Here is a 21,938-nt window from a genome sequence, read left to right on the forward strand (position 1 = left end):
ATATGACTTTCCCCTAGTACGAAATAAATTCTATTCTCCATGTAAATCGAGAGAAAGAAGAAGAAAGGAAGAAAAAAAGGAAGGAAGAGAGCATTCAGATGAAAGAAGTTCACCCAAAAAAGAAAAGAAGATCTCAAGCCTTTAGGAGCAGGTCGGCGAGCCTCTCTGGGACAGAGTCACCGGAGCAGATCGAAGGTGGTCGGAATTTTCTGGGTTGGGGTCGAAATTTTCTGGATTGTTTCGGAGTGTAAGTATTTAGGAAAGGTGTTCTTTGTGGAAGACAGAGAAAAAGCTATGCTAGGGTAGGGTTTGGAGGAGATTTGAGGAGAGAGAAGGTCGGAAAAAGGTAGGGTCATGCCGGAAAAGGGGTTAGGTCAATCGGAGCTGGGGATGGAGGACAGAGAAAGATGGAGAAAGTGGGATTAGGGCTTACCTCGAACTGCATGCCTGAGAGCATTTTTTCCCCATAAATTACTGTTTGAGAGAATTCTCTGCATAACTAAACAGGATATGTAGGCTGTGGAACTAGGGTTTCTATCCGTATGTGAGGATTCCCGACATCGAATCGTGGATTCTTTGCAGATGATCCGCTTCCGCAAGGAGAAAACGCGTAAGTCTCCGAACTAGCGTTTATTACAATATCAATAATCAATTTCCCATAAGAAAAAAAAAAAGACAAAACATTGGGTTGGTGAATGAAGAGATTAATTGTATTGAGGCTAAGTAACTGGGGACTGTAATTTGGTTACACGTTCGCAGTAGTATTATCTTTCAATTGAAATAATTTCAACAGAGATGTAACTTTCTGGTGATACAACCTGAAAAAACATGTCAATGTTTTATTGCACTCAACATCTTATACAAGATTTATCCTTTCTATGCTCTCAGTTCATAATATATCAACTAGGTGTTTCAACGAGTTGGATTAACTGAGAACTCAAAGAATTCGTCATAAAAAATTTATATTTCACTAACCGGTAAGGGAGTAATGTTGTGGACCATAGAATTATATTTCAAAGTGTGTATTACATATCACATTCTCAAAAGACAAGTTCGTGAATATTCAATAATCAGTTCTGTCCTGACAAAGGATCAAATTTTAGACATGGCAACAATGGGACTCCTAACCGTATGTTTACCTCCCTTTTCCACCCAACTTAAAGAACCATGAACCGAAAAATCTTTCATTGGTTTTTGACATTCTACCCTCAGCTTGTAGCTTTGATTTTCATACTTCTCTTTGAATACTAACTTCTCAGGAACAACACTAACTTTAAGTCCAGGCATTGGAATCAACTCGGCTGTATATTCGGACGCACCATCTCCTAGATTAGTCACTGTCCTCCAGAATTCTTGTATCCTTGTAGGATCCGACTCACTGCCATTCGTATCGAAATAGCCAATGAAAGATGGATAGTTTAGGTCCAATGATGGGGTTGAGCAAGTATAAGAGGATCTAGTGATGGATTTGATCTGTTTTGATGTGAAATTTAGAGCACAAAGAAGATTAATATAATCTTGTGGTGTGATGTCATAGATGAGTCCAGGATCTGTTGCCTTATTAGGATTGATATGGTCAGCTCCCATGGCTAGAGCAGTGGCAGCATCTTCGTGAGCAATGTCTTGAATGGGATTATGTGTGTTGTCCGACGCATCTGCTGTGGTCATCATGGCTGATCAAATGGCAGCAGGGCTCCATTCGGGTTGTGCCCCTTTCAGCAGTGCAGCTACGCCAGCAACATGTGGACATGACATTGATGTGCCAGATATAATGTTGTAGTTACTGTGAAGTTCAGACCATGGACTTACTGATGATATTAGAGACCATGAAGCTAGTATTAAGTAACCAGAGCTATCAGATCAGGTTTGAGGATGAAAGGGAAGCTCTTTGATGGCCCCCTCGAACTAAAATGTGGGACTGCTGGCGCTGTTTCTGTGCCAATTCGTGTCCCTTGAAGTCCAATCCTTGCTTTTGGTGACGAAGTGTTGTTAATGTACTTCAAAACTTGATCACCGTCTTGCAGATTCAAAAACACAGCTGGGAATCCTGTTTGGAGATATTCGTCCAAATCAGTGACGAGGTCATTCGTTATGAAGATACCACCAGCAGCTTTTGACTGATTCACGTTGACAACTTGATCCTCAAGTGATGCGTTTTTGTCAATGCAGACTACAAATTTGTCTGTAGCCTTTTGCAATTCCTCGTTATCTAAGCATGTTTTGACAAGGAAAATAGGAATTTCACTTGTCGAGTTACCAGGGGTAGAGATAAACCAGTGACTGGAACTCCATTACCAAGAGTTAATATCCTGATAACAGCACGGTCAACTGTGCTTGCACCAACAGTGAGAAACCAAGGTGCATCATTGCTCAAGGATTGACCATGAGGCCCGGAATTTCCTGCTGAGGCGTGACAAGATCCTAATTAGAAACTCTAAGAACAATAATAAAAAACAAATGCGGAAATTAAAAGGATAAAGCAAGACCCATTTGGTAATGAATCTATGGACAAGCTTAGCAAGAATACTAAACCCTTCCAATTGGATTCAACCAAAGAACCTATGCTATTTTAATTCAACAAGAGAAGTTGATTTGAAATCCACAAATGGACAACTAAAGATGAAATCAATGAAAAGATGTTTCAAAGCCAACAATGGAATTCACCAATTGATGACCTCACAATTCCCTACAATTATCACTACTTAGCCTAACAAACTATAACACCCAAATATAAGAGTTTTCATCCAAATTCAAGCTAAATATAAATGAAGACTAAAGGGTCTATTTATGCAAAAACTTATTACAACAAAGACCCAAAAGTGGCCTTTGCGGAAAAATCCCCACATGGGCTCTTGATGCCACACGCCAATTGCTTTGCAATTATAGCCTCGAATTGCACTCTTGACCTTGAATTGCATTCCTAACCAAGAGTTGCACTCCTTTACCATAAATTGCACTTCTAGCCACTTTGTGTGGTAGCTTCCTTTCTTGTGGCTTCCTTCTCAATCTCTTCCCAAGCTATCTCCCAAACGTTATACACTTGTGAGATCTTCTCTTCAAGCTCTTCCAACGCGTCTCTCTTCATGAATAATGCTTGTAGCTCTTGGAGCTCCCTTGCTTGACTCCGAGTGAATGGTCTTGAGCTTGTTGGGATCATATCAAGGCGGAAACAAATGTCTTTCTCAGTTGCAGCAAACGCAGCAATAGCAGTAGGATCTTCATATATTGGACAAGACATGCCAAATGACAAGGACATCACATCCACACCATCTGCAATTGCCTGATCCATTGCCGCTAGAATATCAGAGGAGGTAGCACTTCCCTCCCAGATAGCTTTGTACACAGCCACATGAGCCTTTGGGGCCACGCCTATAGAAGTACCAGGGGCATAGCTAAAGTAAGATGCACCGTTTACACGACTTCCTGCAGCAGTAGAGGAAGTGTGAGTTCCATGTCCTTCTATATCGCGGATAGAATTCATTGTGGTGATGGTAAGATTTTTATATTTAGCAAGCATGCCTTTGTTGAAGTAATGAGCTCCAATTAGTTTCTTGTTGCACAAAGAAGAATTAAAATGAGTGTCACTTTCACATGTTCCTTTCCACCATAGTGAACTTCAGTCATTCTATCATCATCATAGCTTTTACTCTCTGGCCAAACCCCTGTATCAACTACACCAATGATAACATCTTTGCCGTAGTCCGACTTTGGCCATGCACCGGATGTTGTTATTGAGTTGAGCCCAAGGAATTGGGATGTACGGGTTGTGTGGATTTTTACTGTCATTTCCTTCATTGAAGAAACATATAATTCTTGATGACTTGGAGCTCGGAAGGAGTAAGACTTGCACTGAAACCATGCATGGCATTAGCATACGCATAGACTAGTTTTGAGGAAGGCTGGGAGTTTCTGCCAAGTCTTGAACTGTCTAATACACAAGCAAGAGTGGACAAGTACCAAGCATGAGGGATAGAAAAAGCTTTTGGCATGGCTGATGAGTCCATATGAATGATGTAAGATCTGATTGAGCCATTGTTGATGGAATTAAGATGAGAATGAACCAAAGTTACATGGCAGTAGGATTAGCCATATATTTTTTAGCAATGAATGGAGGAGGGGATGATTTCTTAAACATAATGTTGTTTACTTATATAAAGGGGGATGTATGGGAAGCCAACTTATCCATCATCACTTTGTCCATCTTTCACCCTGTGCCAAACTGGCATTTTATTGAAAAATTGCAACATTTTCAACTTTGCACCCTTCTAATATCTTTACCAGTTCTTACAAAAAAAAAAAAAAAAAAAAAAATTCTTTACCAGCTGTCTTGACATTTCCACCAAATAGAAGTTGAAGCTTTGTTCAATAATCATAAACAAACACAAATTTCAAATCAAAACTTCAAATTTAATGTCCAAAATGCATGGCCAAATGGTCCTACAGTGTGCTATAGTTCCCAGAAACTACAACTTCAATATATTCAGTGGTCCACAGACTTGAGCGAATAATGTAGCTGGTATAACTAAAATCTCAAAATAAGCTGTCAATGAAAATCCTATGATAGGTACCTGCTGTGAAAATTGTCAGTCTAGCCAATTTCTAGAAATTTAAAACAAACTTCTAATTTTTACCAATATTTTCCGCATTTATCTCTTTATAGTTATTCTTCCTTAGCACCACTACTAGTTACGTGAGGTCCGGGCTTAGAACCCAAGATATAAAAGTAGATATTTTAATAAAAGAAATATAATTTATGTTAGTAATAATTAAATTTCATGTAAGTATATTTTCAATATATAAAAGCAAAACTTTCATTTCACTCCTTTAATATTTTATTAATTTTTGAAATTATTTACTTCAAATCAAATGCGGAGCCAGAATTTGACGTTTATAAGTTCTGGATCCTAATTTTTTAAAGTTATTTAGTTCTAAATTAATAATCTATACATAGTTAATGAACTTTTAAGACAAATACAGAATTCGTGTAGCGGATGGGGCTGCTCCTCCCTTAATCAGGGGTCACAGGTTCAAATCTGGGTATGAAAAAATCTTTGGAGGGAGCGCTCGGGCGCTACGCAATTCGAATTATCTGGATTAATCAGACTCAAATGTGGATCTACAGAATAAAACACCAAAAAACAGGAAAAATGAGGTAGGAGGTTCGAAAACTTTTGAAAAGTAGACCTTAAGAACAAAAAGTAAATTTGACTTTAAAAAATAAGATTAGAACCTAAAAGTAATTAATTGAAAGTTTAAAATTTTATTGAGAACTTGTGTGAGGACTACAAAAGCCCCTTAATTGTCCCTTATATATAGTAATAATTTGATATAACCAGAAACCTTACCTGCAAAAATTTCCTACAACATGAGTTTTATATATTTAAGGAGCTTAGAGCAACATATTTCATAAAGTGTAATAAAACAAGAAAAGCGAGTGAATAATTTATATTGGTTAGCAAATTATAGCAAATTATTCACTAAAGTCACTTATGTATTTTTGTATCAACAGAGTCATTAGTTAGATTGGTTTTCCCACAACGTCATTATAGCCGAAAAATTAAAGGGATAATTACATAAATCTCCTCCCAAGTTTGGCTTCGTATCAAAGCAGAACCTTGCATATTTATTGTTTCGATCAAACAAAAAGAATGATACTTCTGTCATGATTCACCCTCCGAATCTTCTAATAGTTGAGTTCCTATTAGTATCCATGATATAAAAAGAATTTCAGATATTTTACTGAACTCTTTGCTTATTTAAGAAAGATACATCAGTTATCTAGACCATCACTAATATCAACATCAGCAGCAAAATGTGATGAGAAGGAAATGCTACTCTTATGACACTCTTCCTCTACAAATGGAAACCTAAAACGACAGTTACCTTCTTTTATAGTTTTATATATGGAACTTCACTTGTCACTATCAATTTTTGCTCGATGAAGAACAAAGGGAATGGCATTTCTGACACGGAGATTGAGCATATTTCTAACTAGTAAAGTTGCCGCGCTTCGCGCGGTTATAAATTTAGTTAGTGAATTTTAATTATATTTTTATCAATTTAGTCAAGATAAAAGATTAAAAAAAAAACTCATATATACTCATATAAATTTTAATTCTACATACAATTATTTTTCTCTAAATTAAATAAACTACCTATGTAACAATTTGTTTGGTTAGCAATGAACACTCTTCCTAAAACCAATTTCACAAAAACATTGAAAACATTTATAATAGAAAGACAATATTAAAAGTGACGTTAAGACTAAGTAGGCGTTTGGCCATAGAAACCAATTTTACTTACTTTACATACTAAACCATCAAGTAAAAACTTTAATAGTAAAAAAATTAACTTAATCGTATATAAAAATAATTCTGCTGCCACTCATCCTGGGACGTTCTATTTATTTCATTATTAACTGTTCTAGGTAGTTCATTCACTATTTTTTTTTTTTTCAAAAAAAGAAGTTGTTACTAATTTTTGTCGTATGTTCTGGTTATACTTAATTCAATGACTTTTTCAAGTATTATGTCGTTTATAATTTGGTGGTATTATTCAATAATAGAATGAGGTTTAGTCTTGATAGTTGCAGTTTTCGAGGTTATTGAAATACCTATTGTAGTGTCTTGAAATTAAGATCTTTATACCATAATAAAATGTTTATCTCCACCTTATGTCACTATATTTTGTAATTGAAGCACCATCAATAATGTTTGTAATTGAAGCACCTTTTTTTTTTTTTTTTTTTTTTTTTTTTTTTTTTAAAAAAAAACCACCAAAATAGTGGCATTTTATTAGAAATCAAACAAACTGTACAAAAACTAACCAATTGGTTAGTATGAAAAAAGACAAAAAAAGCAAGAGCATAAAAGTAAAACCATTACAACATCAAACATAAATAAAGCTGCTAGAGGTCCTATAGTCTTGACTTGCATCCATTTTTCACACCTCCAAGCTCTACTTTGGTGATATGGACTTCGATCGGTGAATTTTCTTCTGCACATCTAGGACAAATGTATCGACTTACTATGCTATGTTTGCTCTAATGGTCACTGATCCAACCTGTTGCCATTTCCTGGAAAATGTTGAAGCTTTGTTGAACATGTTGAGACTTCCTGCATGGGAATGAGCATGCATGCACACCAATACCACCCATAACAAGATTCCTCACCAGTTCATCTCCATTTCAACACATGAAGTATATATGGCCTAGACATGCAACACAATTATTTCATTCTCTTATCAGTATCAGTAGCAATGTTTTATTCAAGTTATAGCTCCTGTAATCTGTTATCCTTCTCATGTCTGATCCTAAGATTAGGAATCTGAGCTTTGTCCATGTTGAGAAGTCTTTTAGCCTTGATTGGAAGATCCTGAAAATTATGAAAGTGTTGTGTACCTGCAAAATCAAAAACATAGTTAGTTAAAAAGTCTGCCAGGCCATTTCCTTCTCTGTATATGCGCTCCACAATCACCATATTTCCCCTCCTTATTCTGTTAATCTCTTGAACCACCAAAGTAATGCTCCATGGAACCTCCCATGTTCCAGAAATGAACATCTTCATAGCCAATGAGTCAGTTTCCACAACTAGAGGAACAAGCTGATGAGAAATGCAGTAGCCAACTCCCTTCTTGATGGCCAAAGCTTCTGCTATGAGATTATTGCCATCTGCAATAGTTTGTCCTGCTGCATATATGAGATTACACGCCTCATTTCTAACACAAAAGGCAATGGAACTAGGGCTTGGATTTCCTCTAGCAGCACCATCTGTATTACATTTGAACCAACCCCTAATTGAAGCACCTTCAATAATGTTAATCAAAAAAAAAAAAAAAAAAAAAAAAAACTCTTTTACTACGAAAAATCCTTTTCTACTTCTTCAATACTTTCTGCAAAATAGAAAAAGAAGAGGAAATTCTACTAATTTTTTTTATATCATGCCAATGTCTCAATTATCCGTAACGTCACTCAAAGTGTCAACATCCGATTTAAATATTTTAAGAAGAGTTTTCTAGTCCTCAGATTTAGATAGATTTGATTAAAATTTATTATTTTCTTTCTTCTCATTTAGAAATTTTAAACTTAATTAAAATTTCTATTAACTTTTAAAACTACATTTTAATAATTCTTTAAATGGAATGAAGATGATATTTTGGGTGAATATGTAGTTTGCTTTTTTGTGTTGAAATTTGTTATTGTTACTTCATGAGGTAGTTAGATTCTAGTTTACAAAATGTTCTATGCGAGTCTCAAAACAATTCAAATGGAAATAACACACAGAAGAAAAATATGCACAAATTTCAGACACTAATTTTTCATGTTGGAATCAAGCTGCTATTTTTGCACTGTTTTTTAATTTAATTTTTCTACTTCCCTTCTTTGTTCTGCATAAAGAAGAAGAAAATTCAAGTAACACCAAAAGAAAACATGTACATTATAAATTTCTTGTAATAATTTTCCAGGTTGGAATCATGTTGCTATATTGCCACTATTTCTTGTATCACGCTTTTGTTTCAACATAAAATCACACTCTCGAAACAATATAGATTTAAGCCAAATGAGAAGGTAAAAGAAGAAAAAAAGTTTCATTGCAATTCTCATGTTTGGATTCATAATCTATCAAAGCCTGAAGTAAAAATGAACAAAAACGAAACAGATGAAATAAGTCAATCATTGGTAGCTTATAATTTTTCAATATTTTAAAAGAACAAACCGCACAAATAATACAAAATCCTCAAGTTATAACCTTGAAAATATAATTATATCAACATCGTGACAACCATTAAAAGGCGGACAAAACCAAGAACAAAATAAAGGATTGAAGAAATCGAAGCATATTTTATTGAACATAATTCTCAATATTTTTAATCCTCACATCAAAATCAACAAATCTTTTCAAGTCCCAAATGTATGTCAGAGCAGTGAAAGAAAAAAAAACGTAATACGCTAAAATATGCAATTGTAGAAAAACTGATAGAAAGACTCATAATCAAACCAATATTATAAACAAAAAAAAAAAAAAATAACAATAGGAATCCCAACAAAAAATAAAAATTATCACGGACTCAAATTGTTGGAAGAACAAAAGAACTTACCACTGTTATCACTGATAGAAAGACTTATAATCAAACCAATATTATAAACAAACAAAAAAAAAATAACAATAGGAATCCCAACAAAAAATAAAAATTATCACGGACTCAAATTGTTGGAAGAACAAAAGAACTTACCACTATCTTATCATATGCAAGAAAATAAATTGGATAAAGAAAATGAAAGTGGATGATTGCTAGGGGTGCTTATCGGTCGGTTCGGTTCAATTTTGTGTTTTATCGGTTCGGTTAATCGGTTTTGGGTTTGTAAATATACTAAATCAAAACCAAACCGATAAGATATTCGTTATTGGTTTTCGGTTTATCGATTTTTGGTCCTTAACGGTTCGGTTTTCAGTTTAACCAATAAGAGTGCTCCGTTAATTTTTTTTTGCTTTCTCTTGTTTTCATTTGTTTATATATATACTGCCTTCATGCATAAAATCTACACAACTACAAGACAAAAACTATAAAATGCATTGTAGCAATCTTTCAAATATAAAACAAGGGCAGTTCTTAGTTCATTTGTTCATAAACAAGGCCAACTTCTTCAGAAAAAACACCAGCAGCAAGACAAACTATAAAATGCAAAAGAAAGCAGTAAGTGATACGCCCAAATTACACCTTTAATAGTAGGAGTAAGCGGTCGTTGTCAAATATAGAACCCAACGAGGTTGGGGTCGAATCCCACAGAGAATACAATGAAGAAATATACTTGTTGAGTGTAACGCTTGACTCTTAATCTATATTCGAGGGAAGGCGAATATAATAATGTTTGATTTTGGTCTTAGACCATTATGTCTAAGCTTTGTTGATATGAGATTTAACTATTTGGAAGTCGAACTAAGGTTGTGGTTCCAATGGAACGTAATGCACTTGGGTTTCACTTCAACTCATTTCTATACATAAGTGTAGTAGACTAAGGGTCACTTAACTCTTGCCAAACGTTTTCCAACCAAATTAGCAAAATTCATTCTAAGCTTTTCCAAGCCTTAGAATGTTTTATATGAGAACACCCATTTAACCTCAACTAGCTTTCCTATTCCTAGCTCAAGCTATTAGATGAGGGTTATGCCCCAAATTGTTGCTATTAACTCTTTTCCTAACCTCTACTTTCTTTTCCAAGCAAAGTAATGGTAATAAGGCACAAGTAATGTTGTACACCATCACAAGACATTGAAGCATGAAAAGTTAATAGAAAACACATTTGGCATATAAATGAAGTGTGAATATGAAACCCAATCACATAACTAATACATTTTGGTCCCATAACTTTAGCTAATGAGTTTAGCCCCTAATATTCATTACAAATAAAGTAAAGGCATAAAGGGTATTCATAAAGCTTACAAAAGTCCTAAGTGGAGTAGATGACAAAAGTGGAGAATCTCTTAAAAAGCTTCAACCACCAATAATAAATGAGCTCCACAAAAAGACAACTCTAAAAAGTGTAGAATAATGAATCCAAAACCCTAGAATTCTATTTATAGAAGTGTCAAAACGGGAACAAATTCTGGACAAGAATACCCCTGCGCGTCTGATGCTAATCGCATCTGGTGTCGCATGTGCAACCTGCCAGTCGCAGGTTGCACCAAATTCTGGACAAGAATACCCCTGCGCGTCTGATGCTAATCGCATCTGGTGTCGCATGTGCAACCTGCCAGTTGCACCAAATTCATCGCAGGTGTTGCAGATTCGAGCAGTGTCGTGGTGCAGCACATGCTGCAGCAAGTGCGGCTCGCAAGTGCTGCACCACTATCTTCAATTCTTCAACATCTCTATCATCAAATGCTGCAGTACTTGCGACTCGCATGCAGTACCTGCGACTCGCAGGTGGTGTTTTGGTGCACTCTGGCTTGTATTTGCTTCATTTTGCTTCCAACACTTGTTATTCTACAAATTAACACAAAAACACGAAAAGTGACATCAAAAGTACTTGAGGATTCACAAAAGATTAAGCAATTGGCATCGAATGTGCCGTAATTTCACGGCACATCAGTAAGCAGCAGCAGCAGCACCAAGCTAGCAACTTCAAAGATCCAAAACTGAGAGAACTTGCAAGCCCTAGTTTCGTTTGAGAAGTAAGGGAGAGAGGAAGAGAGGCACTACAAGTCCTAGTTCATATGAGAATCGAGAGAATATAATTAAAATAATTGTTCCCATGGTAAGTAATTTAGGAATAGGAATTATAATTTAAAGCCACTGATATATAACTAGGGATAAAAATTTAATCTTAATATAAGCTTTTTGGTTATCGGTTTAACCGTTAACTAAATCCTTGAGACCGGAAACCGAACCGATAACCCAATAAAAAAATTTACAGAACCGTTAACCCAATAATCCGACATCGATAAACCAATATCATTTTTATTGGTTCGGTTTATCTGTTGCACCTGTTTTTGCACACCCCTAATGATTGCAGTAAATTTCTTTCTCTCCAACTTATATAACATATGAATTCTTCTTCTTTATTAATTAAGGAAAGCAAAACGGTTATTCAGGCTTTATTGGGGAAAGTAAAAGGTTGTCAATGACTTAATTAGGACAATCATGGCCATTTAAGCCTTTAGTTGTTTAATAAATATATTATGGATGACCAACTTCATTATATAGGGAAGAAAACGGAAGAATAGAAAGAAGAGATGGATTATAGGAAAATTAAATTCCTGTGTAGCATGATGAATTCACCATTAATTACATACTTTACAATTTAGTAGGTAACCTGGTCATGCTACGCCTCTTCATTTTTTAACTTATTACTATAATTTGTTATTCTTCATTGTCTTTGTATGAGGTTTTAAATATAGTTAATATGAAAATGATGGGAAAAATGTCAAAAAAAGGAAATAAAAGATAAATACATTTCCTGGCCATTGAGAGATGCCACATAGGATTGACTATTCCCATCTTTATTATATATATAGATATAGATTTTTAGAGTACCGGAGGTAATTAATAAGGGAAAATAACCTATATATACATAAGAGTACGGTATATTTACAAAATATGACAATACTTTTCAGTTTACAAAACATACTAGTAATAGATTTCTTACAAAACATATACAAAATATTTGCTTCAAGTTATTTTTTTAAAAAAAAATTAAAAAGATTTTTTTTTTTAACTTTTCTTAAAAAAAAATAAAAAAAAATTCAATCAAGACTTAGAAAAATCGCTCAAAATTTTGTGTATGACAGTTGTATGAAAAATGTATGAAATATATATATCTTGCTCAAGGCTTAAAAAGTTCGCTCAAAATTTAGTGTATGAAAAATATATAAAATGTGTATATCTAGTTCAAGGCTTAAAAAGTCAGCTCAAAATTTTGTGTATAAAAACAGTATGAAATATGTATATCTCGCTCAAGGCTTATAATTTCGCTCACATTTTTTGTGTATAAAGTTCATGTTAGGTTTCTGAAAATTAATACAACTACAACAACATTGTATACAACTTTCATATAATATTCAAGGCTTAAAATTTCCACTCACAATTTTGTGTATGAAAATTGTATTAAAAATTTCGTTCACAATTTTGTGTATGAAATTTTTATTAAAAATTTGGCTCACATATACACATTTCTTACAGTTTTCATACACAAAAATTTGAGTGAATTTTTTAAGCTTTGAGAGAGAAAAAAATTTAAAAATATTTTTTGTTTCAAAATTTTTAAAAAAATTAAAACAAAAAATGAAAGATGAAGATCCGTTATATTTTGTACATAAGGAAAAAGTTATGTTTTGTAATATAGAGTCTTAAGTAGTATTATTAGGTAATTTTAATAATCAGAAGCAAGCTTATAATATTTCTACTATAATAGATATGTCATCTATTATTGCGATCAATTATAGTAGAAAAATCTATAGATATATAATAAAGTTAGGCATAGACAAGGCGATATAGTATAAATCCACTCTTTAGTTGGACTATGTATGTTCTTTGCATCTTCAGTCTTTGGATAGAGTTGCATCAGCATATAATATTGTTGAAATCACTCCAAGTGCATTCTTGACTTGTTGTATCAACATATGTTATCTTTATATGATTTGACTGTCATGTAAAACAACATCGTATGACCATAATCCCTCATAGTCATAACAAAATATATAAATGCATCAATTGCATAAAGATATGGGACTTCAGGATCAAAAAATTCTGCAAGTTTCTCATTTCAACTTCTTTCAGCAGATAATCTATTTCTTTTGAAAACTCTTCAAGAGTTTCAATAATTCTCAAATCATCAACTTGCACTAACAATATGACAGATTTTGATTTCCACAAAGACGTAGGGATAAATAGACCCTTAGTCATTAAACATTCATTAAGGTGATTAAATCACATTCACCTTGCTTGATTTAATTCATATAAGAATAATGAACAAAACTTCTAGAACTTGTATATGCTTCAGGCATTCAAAATTCTTCAAGAATTTTCATATAAATTTTATCAAGTGACAACATAAATTAATATTTAAATGAGTGGCATTTTCTGTTGTCTGGACTGTAGGTCCAATAAGCTTAAAGCTTACCAAAATGCATCATTTCACTTGGTAATAATGTCTATGTTGGCATGCTTTATAGACATAGAATTTAGATCCTCACAATCTTTAACAATATTGCGCTATATTGTACCAAAGATATCGTCGACGATATATCATTTGTATCGGTTCACAATGTAACATAACTTATTGAGATTGCATCACTTTCGTTATTTTAGGTACCTAAACCTCTCATGAGGTTTCATGAAGTGTTACGTCGTAGGCTCTTCAAGAGTACACTGCCTCCTTATTATAATCATTTTGATCGTTTGCTCCTCTCCCTTTTCAAGGATTATTTCATTTGGAACCGATTGATCTACCACACTTCAGGCATGTTGTTTACTTTGTCCTTCAGAGACATTAATTTTAATAGGAGCATTTTGCAGCTAAAATATGAAACTAATTTCGGGTCATCAAATGCTTCTAGCATTTAACTTGAATTACTTTTTGAATGATCATACTAATAATAATTTCCAACATATTTCCTAGCTACTTATTCTCTCCCCCTTATGATAGATAAACTAACATATATCCCACCTTCTTTGGGGAATTCATCTTTGTGCATCATGATAGATTAATTAATCATATACCACACATAAAAAACTGTTAGATGAAAATATCTAGTTCGTATCCCTGAACGAAGAAAATTTATCATAATTTATTGGTCTGAAGCATACAAATGATGTTGTATAAAATATATCATATCTCAGACTAGCACATGAAGCTTTATTCTCATAAGCAATGATTTAGCTATTTATTGGAGGCATTTAACGTCAAACCAGCTTGGATATAAACCAGCATTATCAAGATGGATTGTCTTGATTATATAATCTGAAAATTGTGCTCTTAACTCAATTATTTTGAGCAAGTAATTTTGTAAATGTCAAACTGCAGGTTGACAATAAACGCACCATGTGACCTTCTCATTGATGCATCTATTTAAGATATCACATAACAGGTGAACGGGGCCATATTCACCTTTTATATTCTTTCAGAAATTTAGGAAATTCAATCCCAACATTAGCTAGTATAATCAACTTATCATGGGAACAAGCAACGAAAATAAATTCTTGAAGAGCCTTCCAGTTCTTCAATATATGTTGAATACTCAATCTTCACATCATATTTGAATCGGGATGGCCAAATTACTCATGTCAACTGATAAAATTATTTATACTAGTAAACTTCAAGTTTACCATGCCATGTGCTATTTGTCTTAGTAAACTTCTGATTTACAAATGACATGAATTCTTTTTTGTATCAATAAACTTCAGGTTTACCATAGCATGTGATTCCATCATGCTTATATTTGTGTAGTACAATTTGAAGAATAGAGATGGTAACCTTTCACATACATATTTCATACTCCCTATGATTTTGAAGATATTTAATCCTCCCATCATTTTTAGCTTCAATATGATAACCATTTACTTTAGTAAACTTCAGATTTACTACAACTTGTATTTTGAGCATAACAACTTTGTATATTTCAATCTAGAAGGAATGACATAATACTATATAAGCTCTTCAGGAGCCTTTAATTTATTCTCCATAATCACATGTTGTTTAGACACTACTAGTGCCACGATCTTCTAGATAAATGGTTAGCTCTTCTAGAGCCCTTAATTGATTTTGTTAGACACTACTGGTGTCATGAAAGAAAATTTGATGAGATATTTCTGATGACATGAAAGAAAACAATAAACGAATGGACATCTAAAATTTTGAATTTTTAATCCAAACTTGCTTTGAGAGTTATCCATATCTTCAAATGGAATGACATACCCAAAGTAAAAACAGATATACATTAAATATTCGTACTACCAGAAAATACAAAGTGAAACTAAGTATATAACGAATTACGTCATATATTTCAAATTGATAAGTTTTGACAAGTCCTATTAGGATATAACAACTCACTGTATCCATCTTAGATAAATTTTGACACTAAATTGGTAAGTCCCTTTAGGATACAACACAAGAATATTGGTCTAATTAAACTACCCTTTATTTTTCTTATTAAACGTCTTCTGTATTTAAAACACTACTAATTGTATCAATACACGACTGGAAGCCAACAAAATAAAATAATAACAAATGTCTCTTGCTAAAAACCAAAGTAACAATACAACATACATGTGATCAAATTTCTTAATTAATTGCCTACTGTAGATATACTAAGTTTTTAGAATGTCAACCTCAGACATGATAATCACAACATAAAAAGAGGATTACACATAATAATTCAAAGGGTCTTTTTGGCCATACAAAAGAAAACGTCTTCTGCCCTTAGAAAAGATTTCATCCTTGATCAAGAAAAATATTCGAATGTGTTATTTCCTTCAGGGAAATCAATAACAACTAATCATACTATGTCAGTGTGATTATGATAAGAAAATATTTTACAAGACTGTTTCATATGCCTTGGAATGATACATAATAAAAGTATTTAATATGTTTCAACGTATGACAAGAATTTGTGGCAATAACCTTCATACCACAAAATAACATTTATATCATTTGTTATTCTATCTATTCGGGGGGGGGGTGGGGGGGTGTTGAATGCATTTCTTCATTCACTTCGGGGAATGAAATTTAGTCATTTAGATGCACTTTATACACAACTTTTAATAGCTCATCATATTTCTCAAGTACAAGAAAACGCCGTTTCAGTATATTTTTCAAAGCCCTCCTTTTTTTTTTTTTTTCTCAAGGAAAATTTCAATATTTTAGTATTTCAGAAGCAAATTTCAAAATTGAACTTCTTCAGGAGTAAATTTCAAAATCTTACTACTTCGAGAGTAAAGTTCAAAGTCCTACAACTTCCGAATACCTTTTAAAGTTTTACTACTGCAGGAGAGAAATTTTAAAATTCTACCATTTCGGGAGTAAATCTCAAAGTTCTAATACTTCATGAGTAATATCAAAGTTTTACCACTTCTGGAGTAAATTTTAAAATTTCACTACTTCGGGAGTAAATTTCAAAGTCTTACTACTTTAAGAGTAAAGAATAAAATGAGCAGAATATTTCTTCTCAATTATTCTACCTCTTCTAGAGATAAGGCGTGATATTTTCACAACCAAGAGCACATCAGTATTTATAATCTTTACTGAATATCATTATGTTCACTTTAGGGAATTGGATCTGTATTTGTATTATTTAACAAAAGTTAAGTTACTCTAGGGATAACAGGCTGATCTTCTCCAAAAGCTCGCATCGACGGGAAGGTTTGGCAGCTCGATGTCGGCTCTTCGCCACCTAGGGCTGTAGTATGTTCCAAGGGTTGGGCTGTTCGCCCATTCTCATTCTTCAGGAATGTAACATAAATATCTCAATGTATCTTAAGCATATCAAATTATGATAGCTTAGTACCTCTTTTAAGATATTGCTACTACATAAGTAAATCGAGCTATGCGTATGACGTAGAGATTTTTTTTTTCTTTCTAACATATCTTCAATTGTAATTACAACAAGCCTATAGTAATATTACCACTTCGGGTGGTTAATTAATTTAGTTACAATGAGATATATGGAACATAATCACTTTTGGTGATCGCAGTACTCTGCCAGAGTTCAAGTGGACTAATGACATTAATATTATAATATTTGCTCTTGTGGAGTACGTTTGATGCTTCAAAATTTTTGTAAGCGTCAATCCAAACAAAAAGGCATAACAGATTTTGTTTACAGTGTTTTACAATCTATACGTTTTCAAGAGTCACATGTAATTATCATATATCATATCAACTTGTTAGTTTGTTAATGTGGCAACATAATCTTAGGTTTTCTTGTTATGAGACAAGCTAAAATCAAGTTATACGATTTGAAGATTTCAAAAGAGAAATAAGGTAAAATCTTACCACTTGATAAGCATGGAAGCCGTGGGCAACAAGGATTTACCTTGTGTAAAAGCATCTCTTGCTTTCTTTGTTGAATTTAAATTGAGTACTTAAAAAGTAGAGTCTCGTGCTGATAACGTGTTATAAAACAATGAACTAAAGCAAGAATATTTGTAGAATAAGAGAGAAGAGAGTTATTATTTCTATTGAGGGATGATATACAATGAACAGAACATCTCTATTTATAGGAGAAAATTAACTTGGTACCAAAGTCACAAACCCTAAAGTTCCTCCTAAAGATAGACATCCATAATTAAATAATATTTATAACAATATAGGTGATTATTCAGTAATTTAAATTAAATTTCTTATGCATATATATTTAGAGGAAATTTGAAACTCAATCAAAAAATATTATATTGTTTAATTTGAAATGAGAGAGTTTTTTTTTTTTTTCCTTTTTTGCACTGATATGATGCAAAAAATAAAAATAAAAAATAAATATAGATGAAGGGCTTGAGAATACTTGAAATAATATTTTTATGTCTTTTTTGATTTTGGTCGACTTACTAATTCTTCTTGGTGTCTCATAAGATATAGTTTGTGCAACACAATATCGATGAACGAGTGAAAATCGCTTACTATTACTCAAATTAATATTTGAAGTCAACACTTAAACGTATAATTTATATTTGTTGGTGAATTTATAATTCAGTACTAATAACAGATGACATAACAACTATCTTAGATCGCACTACAATCAATTTTTTTCTTTAAAATCTTTTTTTTTTTTTTTTTTTTTTGCCTTTTTTTCTCTCAACCCAATAAGCCTTCACAATTTTGTTAAAGGAAAAAGAATAGGATCAAAAGGACATAACAGAAATGTAATTTAAATATTCAATGGATGGAATTCGCAACTTGTGCCACTTCTTTTATTCTGTTTTTTCCCCTTGCTGCTTTGCTTTTCATTTAATTTTTTTTTTCTTACGCAATAGAAGATAATTCTAGACAAAATGAAGTTTGCTATCTAATGGAAGAAAAAGAATCAAATACCTATATATTTGTATTTAACATATAACAGAGTAAGAGAATCATGTATTAAACCTCCAACACACACTTCTATGTATACAAAGGTGACAATGTTTTCCTCATAAATTTTTCTTTCTTTATAAAAAAAATGTACAAAAATCCATATAATCTAAGCTCTAACTCTAAATTATTGACAAAAATTATATAAAAAATACTACGGTCTTCCACGACTTGCGCGAAGCGCGGGTTGATACACTAGTTTCTACTATAATAGAACTATTGTGATCTATCATACTCTCCCTGTTAGAGATAAAGTTCAATCACTATAAGTTAGGATAGCTAAGTTCTGTTAGCTATATCTATATATAATATAAAGCTAGGCATACACAAGGTGACGTGGCACCTCTCTAGGGCCAAGGATTCTATTTATCTTCTTTCTCCTTTTTTTGAGCTTTTTCTTCCTTATTAGTCTAAATAAAAATGTCTAAATATTAATTTCTCATGAATTTTCACTTACAATTCCTTCATGATAAGCTTCAAATAACATTAAAACATACCCAATAATGTCTCGAGTCTCTTGAGTTTCCCATTTCACTTTAGAAAGAGAATGAAAGATTTAAAGACATAAGTAAACGAAAAATAAGTCTACTTGATATCCAAATCAAGTTTTAGTGCTTGGACATGGGAAGAGAGAATTGCTACTTCGGTTGGTTGCTACTAATTTTTATTGTGTTCTCCGGTGTTGCCTTTTGCCACGGTGACTTCCAATGAACAATGGGCTAATACTATTCTGCAAATATCACCTCAAATTTCTTTTCTTTCCTCTCATCCTTACATATATGTTTATTTACACAGATAAGAGCTTGAAGTTTAATTTGCTTTTGTTTGTTGTGTGTTTATGTTGTTGATTAATTGCAGGAGATGAACTTTCGTCATGATATGGTTGGAAAACATTACCCCATTTTTGCGATTAATGAGAGGTAATTTTCCTTTTTTTGTTAGATTTAGGATCTTGATCTTTTCATTTTTATTTTTATTTTAGATAGCTACTTTAAGGGGGAGGTTCTAGGCTAATAATCGTGTGTGTTTTTATTTTCCTTTTTTTCTTTTTCTCTTTTTCGCATTTTTTTCCCTTCAGCATAATCTACTATTTTATGCATTTACATAAGAAATGACATGTCATAAATATTTATTTTATTTATCTACTATAAAAAGCATATTCCTCCCTTTTTTTTACTCTATGATTTTTTATACTTATGATCATGTCATAGCTCTATAAAAGAACGCATTTAAATGGATGAGAAAATATTAATTATCAATCATTACTACTCTGGCATAAAAGAATAGGTATAAGATGGTGCTAATTTAAGGAATCTTTTTTCTTTTTGGATAAATTTTCCCCCAGGAACCAAGTCAAATATACAGTTTTAAGTGTTAAAATGAGTTGGAATTTAGAATTTCATTTATTTGGATTTGAAGATCGAAAAGAATCTTTAAAATATTTTGAATAATACAAAAATATCTAATAAATCTAATAACTTTTTTCACACCGCGTGAAGCGCGACCAAATTTACTAGTTTTAGGATATAAGGATAAGTTCTGTTAGCTATTTTATCTCCCTATTCTTCTATATATTGTTGTAAACAACTGTATAAATATTCAACAATGTGGTCAATAGAAAATACACCTTGGAAGTCTCTCAAAATCTGATCGTATAACATGGTACTAGAGCCTACCATGGAATCATCATCATCATCTTCTTCTTCTTCTTCTTCTCAACTTTCAGATTCCACCTCTACTGCAAAAACCTTAAACACTCCAAGTCTTTTTGCTACTTTACCTCATGCTCAACTTTCTTTTTCAATAAAACTCAAACCAACAAACTACTTGACTTGGAAAACTCAATTTGTTCCTATCATCAAATGCTACAATCTTTTCAATTATATCAATGGTACACCAACACCTACCTCTACGATCATCAATACCACAACCAATCAATCAGAATCAAATTATCTAAAATGGTTACAAGAGGACCAACTCTTACTAAGTTGGATATTATCATCTTTAACCAGGAAACTTTTCCTTATATCACTGGTTTAGATACTGCCTTTGAAGCTTGGACAACTCTCTCAAATGCATTTGGTATAAGCAACAGTGCTAGAAGAGTCCAATTGCACATCTCCTTGCAAAACATGACTCTTGGTGACAAACCAATGGCTCAATTTCTACACGAAGCTAAAGCTATCGCTTACGAGCTTTCCGCTGCAGGTGTTGGGCTAAACGGTCCAAAGATACTCTTAACATAATGTGATATTGTCCGCTTTGGGCCAAGCTCGCACGGTTTTCCCCAAAAGGCCTCACATCATTAAGAGTATCAAACTCCTTATAAGTAGCTCCTTTTTCTTTCCAGCTACCAATGTGGTACTTTGTTCACACACCCAACAATCTCCCCCTCGAACTAAGTTCCACATGACTCATTACGGGTCAGAGATTCAACGTGTCAATGTGCCACCCACATCGTCAGAGTATTTACGGTCACCGAATCCCAAAGGCTGTGTATGCGTCTTCAAAGCTACCGGTAAAGGTTGTAAACCGGCCCATAGACGAGCAAAGGCACTAAGCCGGGCCCCACCCCGCACTAAGCCGGGCCCCACACCACACTCCGCCATCTTTATACTCGCCCCGCCAAACCATTGGTGATACCAGTTGTTGGGCTAAAACGGTCCAAAGATACTCTTAATATGATGTGATATTGTCCGCTTTGGGCCAAGCCCGCACGGTTTTCCCAAAAGGCCTCACATCATTAAGAGTATCCAACTCCTTATAAATAGCTCCCTTTTCTTTATCAATGTGGTACTTTCTCTCTAATAGATCTTCTGAGAGAACTCTCTGGAACATCAATAGCAACTGGTTGCTGGCCAACCACATCATCTTCCACTGGAGCATCAACAACATCATGCTGGTCATTCTGAACATGATCACTATCTTCATTATCAACTTGATCTTCATTATTTTGAAGATTTTCTTGTGTGCAATGGTCACAGTGAACTCGGATCAACATCAACTAAGCTCTCATTGCTCTGAGAATCAACCTTCTCAGCTTTGTCAAAATCTTCAATTGTTTGGTCTTCAAAGAATACAACATCACGGCTTCTAACAAGTTTCTTCTCAACTGGATCATAGAAACGATAGCCAAATTCGTCTTGACCATAACCAATGAAGATACACTGAATAGTTTTAACTTCCAGCTTTGACCTCTCATCCTTAGGAACATGCATAAAGGCCTTGCACCCGAAGGCTTTCAGATGAGCATAAGAGACATCCTTACCAAACCAAACTCTGTCAGGGACATCACCATCCAAAGCAACAGTAGGAGATAAATTGATAACATAAGCAGCAGTATTAAGTGCTTTCCTCGCCCAAAATGAATCTGGCAACTTAG

The 21,938-nt window shown here is 33.5% G+C and overlaps 1 pseudogene; it reads right to left on the minus strand.

The window, feature by feature from the left end:
- Positions 1-987: 987 nt before the first annotated feature.
- On the minus strand, positions 988-4,458 carry LOC132037060 (subtilisin-like protease SBT3; annotated as a pseudogene).
- Between the last annotated feature and the right edge of the window lie 17,480 nt (positions 4,459-21,938).

This window comes from Lycium ferocissimum, chromosome 11 (genome assembly GCF_029784015.1).
Source record: "Lycium ferocissimum isolate CSIRO_LF1 chromosome 11, AGI_CSIRO_Lferr_CH_V1, whole genome shotgun sequence".
NCBI classification, from domain to species: Eukaryota; Viridiplantae; Streptophyta; class Magnoliopsida; order Solanales; family Solanaceae; genus Lycium; species Lycium ferocissimum.